The sequence below is a fragment of the Cardiocondyla obscurior genome, linkage group LG07, assembly GCF_019399895.1.
Source record: "Cardiocondyla obscurior isolate alpha-2009 linkage group LG07, Cobs3.1, whole genome shotgun sequence".
NCBI classification, from domain to species: Eukaryota; Metazoa; Arthropoda; class Insecta; order Hymenoptera; family Formicidae; genus Cardiocondyla; species Cardiocondyla obscurior.
The window spans coordinates 7,341,133-7,349,583 of NC_091870.1; the positions used below are offsets into that span (position 1 = coordinate 7,341,133).

Consider the following 8,451-nt stretch of genomic DNA (forward strand, 5'->3'; position numbering starts at 1 on the left):
GTGAGTGATTAATCCGCTAACATTCTTTTTTGTAAAAAAAAATTTCTTCTTGCTTTTAAAATTGAATTTGATTTTTCATGTTAAATCAAAGCGATGACGTAGTCCTTTATTGAGCGAAAGAAGAAATGAATAGTACAAACACGTCGATAGCGAGTCTGCCGCATCTGCTGTCCGACCAACTCGTGCTGTTTGCAGGCTAGGGTGCAAACAATGCATCGGTCTTGCACGGATTGCACGGAGGAGAGAACCCCTCCTTATAAGATTTTTCGATTCTCTTATTGCCAGACACGCCGGCACGCGCCGAACATTGCTTGCCACCTGGATTATTGATTTCGGAATTGCAGCTGATGCAAAGACACTTTTCTATTACCGTGTTACTATAGTACACGTTCAGACGGAACTTCTAAGAAAGTTTCTGTCACATCTCTGATAATTATTATAAATATTAAACGATAATACATTTTTATTTAAGAATTTTTGAACTCAAATTTAAGACGAAGGAAATATTTTACATATAATCGCTGGTCAGTTGAAAGCTTGAATTTAATAAATTAGAATAAAATAGGAATATCTGCTGTAGCATTATATTATATTAACACATTAGCATCTTAAGTATTATATTTAAGAAAGAAATTTAATTTTTGTTGTTCTTAGCTGACTTCTTTTTTTTTTTTATTTTTGCCTTAGAGTTATAATTTTTCTTAGCAGATCACTTTTCTATACGGAAGACGATGTTCCGTTTATATAATTGTACAAGGGCTACCTTTCGTATCCTCCGTTAAAGGGACCGCAAGCCGGTGAGCAAAGGGGGAGCAAGGACAATACGTTGCGCAAAATGCTTTTCTTGCCCGGTTGCAGTAGGGGAAGCCTGGCACGCGACCAACGTCACCTGCCCGACCTACTGAAGTTCTTATATCGATTTTCTTGAGTGCAACTGCGGCGTCGTGCTTCTTGCGTCGGTCATCGGACCGAGACGTCTTAAAGTCATTATTTATGCGCGTCATATGGTACAAACGTTGAGATTCTCCGTATTATGGGATTCAAGGAAAATTCTATCACGTATTTCTTTATTGAGACTATATACTGTTACAATCTTTCGAATAAGAGAAGTTCATTTGGCACATACTAAAACTACTTTTATTTTAATATTTAATTTTATCTATTTTGTTTTTTTCTCTTTTTTTCTTTTTTTTCGTTTTTTCTTTTTTAATCTATTTAAAAATTGAAATATTTTAAAAGAATTAAAGAGAATATTTTTTAATACTATTGAAAATATAACTGAAAAGTTATGGAATAGCTTTTGCAATTCGTGACGTTGCAATGATACCAGAACATTTGCGGCAGGCAGAACGTACTATCGATCGCTTCTGATCAGGCGCTCGTGTCCGATCGAGGGGTTCGCGTTCATAGACACGCGAAGTCACACGATGGAATTTCACCTTGAAAATCGAGGGCTTCTTGATAGACGCCCGAAAAATTCCAGGTGTAAAAGACACCGGGCCGAAAAAAGGACGCGTGCCGTTTTCCCACGTGTCCCCCCTTGTTACGCGCCGCGTGCAATTCCATCTCATTCTCTTCTTGCACATTTTCTCCCCTTCTTGTCCGCCTCCCTTCGTCTGCGATCTTAGTCGTCTCTCCCCTTAATCCCGATACACCCCGCAGATGCCGTGCTTAAGATTTTCGGGACCCCCCTTCGGCGCGCGACGTCACGCCAGATGACGTGTGCCTACTGTGACGTCACGAGCATGTGCCGGTTCTTGTGACGTAAGGAATCAGCGAAGTATAATGATCCTTTTTTTTTTCTCTGTTCTAGGCGAGACATTTGTACCTGGATCGTGGGATCCTGGACTTTGCGGAGGGACTATGCGCGAGCAGATGCTACGATTGCACACGTGGCCTGGTTTCGTCAGATATATCGTCACTTCGTCGATTTATCGCCCCGCGTTAATATAAAAAAATTAATACAAACGCCGAATATTTATCTCGCTTTTCTGTCAAAGAAACAAACGGTAGTTTACACGACTGACGGAAGATCGTCATTCCGAATCACGTTAATAACGCTGGGCGCGTTAATTGCGCAATAACGCATAACCGATTTAACGTTAAAGCAGTCACAGCTGATAAAGTGTGCAATTTGTTGCAATTAGCGAAATGTGACAAATGCAAATTCAGCACTCCCCGCTTGAAATATAATCTATATAAAGCGTGCAAAGAGTTCGTTATTTTTTCACGAGCTACCGCTTCGACCCCTTGCCCTCGAGTCTTTCAAGACTAGGTCAATGTTCTGAAAAGTGAAGGATACCGAGCAGCAGCTGTGAAAGTTGTCTTGTTATTGTTAAATTTCGGATTATGCAAAATATCCTGTGACGTTCCACAACGTCGCTTAAGTGGGACACGGATTTGCATCTGAAGACGAGATCTTGTTCTGAGTCAGATAATTAGAAAAATGTTCGTACGTTAATGTTCTTGCTGCGGAGGGAAATTTCTTTCACGAGTATCAACGCACAGCTCGACAAAAGTATTACCCTACGACATGTGTGCTTCGCGAGAATCTTGATTTATCTCGTTATGATACGATTTGCAATAATTGTTAAAAAAAGTCTTTGAATAAAACAATGAAATTAAAATTTAACAACGCTTAAAATAACATCGTGTAATCGGCCTGTGTCATCGCGTCGGGGTTCGTTTACTGCATGAGAAGCGAAGTTAACTCATCCAGGTGGTTTCGTGACGCTCACGACATGTGTCTGATTATTGTATTATCGTTATGGGAACGCTTTCATTCCGATACACACACCCCCCTTTTCTCCTGTCAAAACGTTCCAATTATTATTAAATTTCACGGTTCAGGCGATGCGATCTTTTTAAACAATTTCCGCTTATTTATTAATTTTTTTTTAATATTACTGCGTTATTATTACCGAGACTTATCGAAAGAAAAATAATGTTATAATTTCTTATTTTACAGTTAAGTACAAAAATATTATGTTTAATTAGGTAGGAAAATTTTTTATTATGTATGTGACATATTTTTACAAAAAGTAGTAATTAGTTATTTATATTTTTATATATAGAATTACCAACGCGCGTGAGAATAAGCGATGAGTTATCAGTGTAATTCCCATGGATGCTTCTAACACCTGGCAGAATGGTGGCAGTCGAATAAGTTTTGTCTGTAAAAAAGACAAGGTCCGGTCTTAACGCGTGATGAAAAGTTTGTTCAGATGGACAATAATTTTCTATTAAATAACGTCCGGTGGGGAACTAACACATGGTAAATAATTTAATTCGTGGCAGATGCTATTACGAATAATATGGATTAAAAATAAAAAAACTCTACGTTTATAAATTTTTTAAATTATTTTTCTGTAACAAAAATATTATAAAAATAATTAAATTTATATAAAATAATGTTACATAAAGATATTGTACCAACCGCGTATTGTTATCATACGTCGATTATTGAATAATAAAATTAAATAACTTTTTGTATTTTACAAGTGTACATTTATTACTTGAAAAATGTTATAAATATAATATTCAATCAATTTCGGTTAACTATATCTTTATAACTTTTTTAAAGTAATAAACTTTTAATTAAATAATTTAATACACAAATATTACAAATAATTTAAAAAATATAATGTATTATTTTCGATAACATTTTTTATTACAAGATCAATTTGTAAAAGTAAAATTAAACTGGTTAACTGGCAGCTACGTAAAGAATATAACTGATGGTAAGTATTTAATATGTTTAAAAATAAATTTCTTATATTTTTTATGTTTTATGTAATAGATATAAATTATTAAATTAAAAAAATGTTTTAAATATTGACAATTATTTTATAATATTCATAGATTATATTTATCTTTGACCAATTGAAGGTACATGTTTTACTCTCGTGCCGATCAATTCTTCGTACCCGTAGATGAAGACTGAACTGGGAGAAAACTCGGCAGAGGGCGATATGCAGGTCGTTGTAATGCGTTATAACTTATTAATAAAAATAAAATATTATTTATGAAAAAAATATTATATTATTAGCTTTCACGGAGATGATTGATCGACAATTGATTAAGTTTTATGAACTTACAGAGTTAATCTCAGTACATTAAATATTCACGTACCACATACATATTTTTTCTTAGCGATAATAAATAAAAAAAAAGTTTCTTAAAGATTTATTATCGAGAATTCAAAAACTCTTCTATTTCCCTTGCTTGATATTTTTTTAAACACAGGCCTATTCGTGTGTGGCCGAAAATTAAACGCATAACAACCTGCATCCGTCGCATTTACCCACATTTAGGTTCCCCTTTTTTATAGCATGTGATGAATGCTCTTTTGCCGCGCTTCTCGTTAGCGCAATTTTATGATCTAAGCTTTGGGTAATCGTTTCTTTTTCGTAATTTTGATGGTAATTACAGCGCTCCGTTTTTTATTCCAGTTCCGGAATCATGATACTCGATTTGTCGGTGAAATCATAATTACGATAGTTACACCGTTTTTTCGCTGCAATTTATTTTTATGTGATCAAGTAAATTATAAAACAAATATAAAAAAAAAAAAGGAATCCTCAAAAATATCGCGGTGTTCGTAAAATGATTTGGAGTATCTACTGGTTCGAACTTAATTTTTATAACCCCACGACTTGTTTAATAAATTTAACCATCCGTTTGATTTTAATTTATTTATTGTAACGAATGGGTTGTGCGTCTCGCATTCAGTAGAAACTATCCGCGGGGATTGGCTGCCACAGATTCATTAGTCAAATGGACCGGTACAAGAGAAATTAATAGGATATGTCCTGCATCCAATTAGGGCGTCGGAGTTTGACCGAAGGGGGTGGATTCTTAATTGCTTTTCGAGGAATGATATACCGCCAGCCTTTTCGGAAGCTCGAATGATGATGAATTAGGGTGAAATATATGAAACTGTGTCTCGGAACATAAATCTCGGAGGATTTTGTATACGCTCTCATTAGTATTGTATTATTTTGCATTGAGAAAAAGCCCGTGCTCCGATATTATTACGCAAAGCCGCCCGCGGTGAATTAAAAACAAATTGCCTGATTATCTCTAATTTGAAAGAAAAATACTAAGTATCAATCTTCCTTACTTGCGAGAAAAGCTTGTTACACCGAAACGGCAGAGAAATGATTAAAAGTGCTTTCTCCTATGAGAAGAAATAAAAAAAAAAAAAAAAAAAATTAGAAACATTTATTCGAACATAGTATCAATCATTTACAAATTTCGTACAATTTCGGGCGTTTCACCGTTGTTTATTAATATTTTTATCATACCTAATTGCAGCACGCATCGCCAAAGGCAATTGGCCTCTGCGATGCGGAATAACGACCGTTCCCAGGGCAGTGTAATCAAAATTTCGAGCGAAATAGCCGGGCAAATATTAAATGAACGTGAGTCGTTATTGCGGGTCATTCGCGTGATCGGCTTAATTGCGCGACGCGATGATACACGAGCGACTTCTCGTGTTGATAATGAATCGCACGGTGCGAGCGCGAATGCGCGTGGGATCCAATCTTCGGGATGAGGGACACGTGGTGGGCATCGTCTCGCGAGCACATCCGGAGAGAGTCGAGCCCGAACGAGTTAGAAAACGCGCGATCCACGTGTGGAGAGCGTGCCACGCGTGACTGCAGCTGCGTCGATGGTGGGAGGCGACGAGAGCCGGCCTGAAGGGAGAAGGAAAGGGTCAGTTGCATTCCTTCGGACAAAGAATCCTTGACGGCGCGCAACAGGAGGAGAAGCCGGTACCCTGTGAAGACGCCAGCGAAATGCGCTTTCTGCAAACGAGATCTAATTTAAAATTATTTATTCGCTTTCAGCATCCAAAATTCGTAGCTTGAGATCAGCGACGGCGCGAGAAGTAACGCAGCTTGAAAGTAGGAACGCAACAAAAATCGCACGCGTAAGTTGAAGTATTTAAATCAAAGCACATTGCGCGTGATTTCCGAAAACGAGCACCGCTGTTGAAAATCTAGTGCCTTCCGAAAAGACAGCTCCTACGTCGACGGAAAAACGCGCTTCTTTTTGAGGAGCCAACGCCGCGCGAGCGTGAAGAAAAGAAATCGGCCGCCGGGCCGCGTAAGACGAAGCGGTCGCGCTTTTTCCCGTAGTAAAAGTTAATTCTGCTTTTTTGCGAGATCCTACGCGCTGCGCGGCGTGTGCGCCGCGGTATTTTGATGAGGAGGAATGAAGCCCCCGGCCCGGCGGTCATCGCGACGCAGAAATTGCAATTTGAATTAGCCGCGAAAGCCGGAGCTAATGATTCCTAAAGAGCAAAACACGCCGCCGTGTACGAGCCGACGATATTCGTGGCCTGGCAAGAAAGTCTCCCTTTCCGTCCCGCGACCTCGAGGACCGTGAAAAGAGCGGAGGTGAGCCGGGGCGGCTTCGTTCTCACCGGATGCCGGCTACGAAAGGCGCGTTTCTTATCACGCTCGCGAGGGCCTCGGGCTGCCGGACCACAGGCAACGGGTGTGATCTCGTTAATGTACCGGGATCGTGTGGCAAACGGGATAATTGCGATAATTGTAACGTATAATAGCGCTCGGAGTTGTTGCGTTGACACTGCGAGCACGACCGCTGTACGCGTTAATTAAGTGCCTTTTACGAAGAAGGGAATCGAACGGCCGCTCGCTGAAATTATTATACGAAGAAGCAGCTTTCTACTGTTCGCCGCGACGCGTCAAACAAATTTCTTACGCTATTTTTTTTCGCCCTCGTGATTATTATCATTAATTATTTTTATGTAAGCGGTAATTGTCTCTCTTAACCACGTCGTGTTTTTTTTTTTTTTTTTGCAGGAACGAAGCTGTATTTCCGTGAATAAGGAATGCATTGCCTTCTGCCAGACGATGGAGATTTTAAAAACGTACAAAATGCACGAGTAAACATAGGTGAGTACAAGTCACTCGTAGTCGTGAAGTTGCCTCCGTGACGTCACGGCGTCAACCATGATTGTTCGCCTCGCGAGCTTCATTCACAGCGTTCACTGATCAAATGTACTCGTCACGGGCGTCGAGAGCTGGTGGTTTTGTTTGCTTAGCCGCGTTATTCTTTCGCCGTCGCGACAAGGTAATGTAGAACGGATTGTAGAATCGTGAAATTAATATCGGGGGTGCGCTGCGAAACGTCGCATGATAGTAACCGATGATATTTTTGTAGGAACGAAATGTGAGCGAGTGCGCGGAGCAACGGAGCGACAACGGGCGTACCGAGAGGAGAGAACGAGCCCGGGAGGCATCGAGCGACAACGGAGTAGCCGTGGGGTGAGTAATTGTTATTCGTTTGTTACTCCCGTAATGGATTTTATCTAAAAATCTCAGGCATTGTACGTTACGTTGTACGTTGCAGGTTCGGACAACGCTGCAATTCCGGTGCTGCGGACACAGGCCGGTGAATTACGTTTTAACCTCAATTTTGTGGAAATGGATTTGTGAAGATTGCAAAAAGACGAGACGTCACGCGAGTTCGAGGAGGAACTGATAATATTCTCTCAACAGCTGCTGCGTACTGAATTTTTTTGTTCAAACGGTACGTATTATTACACGTGTAGCAGCGAAATTATATAATTAGAATGTTGAATTACCTAGTTTATTGTAATTTAATAAGGCATGAGCGATGCGGCGTAGTCGCTGGCGGCGAAAGACAAGAGTATTAATTTTTTATTTTCTCCTTCGGTAGCTCGATGCTGTGCGAACGGTAACACACACCCGCTCAACCTCTATCTCACGTCTCATCACATTTGTACGCTCTGCACCTTCGCTTCGACATCGGACGCCTTTGACGAGCACCGACTTATCTATCTTACTAACGGGTCGCACGAATTCCACGAAGACGTAAGTAAGACTCGTTAATTTTACGCACCCGCATCTCGCGATGCTCTGTAAAGCACGCCCTACGCTAGATAGCGAGAAATTTTTGCGCGCGGAAATTAAAGAGAGATCTAATCTCTACCTTTAGCGAATTAAATGGATTGTGATTTATCGCGGGAGGGGGCGGGAAAGGGGGGAGGGATCGGGAGTAGGATTCGCGTTATGTATCGGCGATCTACGGTGCGGAATAAGCGTAAACGGCCACGCCGTGTGATTACGTATAGAAACAATAATTCGAAAATACGCCATATATTTTCTGAGGGGTTAATTACAACGAGGTAGAGCCAGACAAAGTCGTAAGGGATTACGAAATAATTACCAAGCGCGCGGTTTTCGCTCGAGGTTCGGTGATTGTAGGCCGAAAAGATAAATGAGCCAATTATGAAATCGACGAAATTTCACACCGCGGACGAAAATTCATTAGGGAGGTTCGTGGGCATAAATAAATCCATACGCGCCCCTCCACGCCCACAGTCTCACGAACAAAGGCAGGTGTCGGCGGTTCTCGGAGGCTTAGAATCGGGAGATCACGGGAGAGATTTTGAAG

General features: G+C 40.3%; 1 protein-coding gene across 1 annotated transcript in view; it reads left to right on the plus strand.

The window, feature by feature from the left end:
- The window catches only part of LOC139103971 (uncharacterized), an 86,591-nt gene extending 83,048 nt beyond the window's left edge, over window positions 1-3,543 (plus strand). The window contains exon 13 of the mRNA XM_070659169.1: window positions 1,814-3,543. The gene's annotated coding sequence lies outside the window, so the exon portion shown is untranslated. The remainder of the gene's footprint in view (window positions 1-1,813) is intronic.
- The last annotated feature ends 4,908 nt before the right edge of the window (window positions 3,544-8,451 follow it).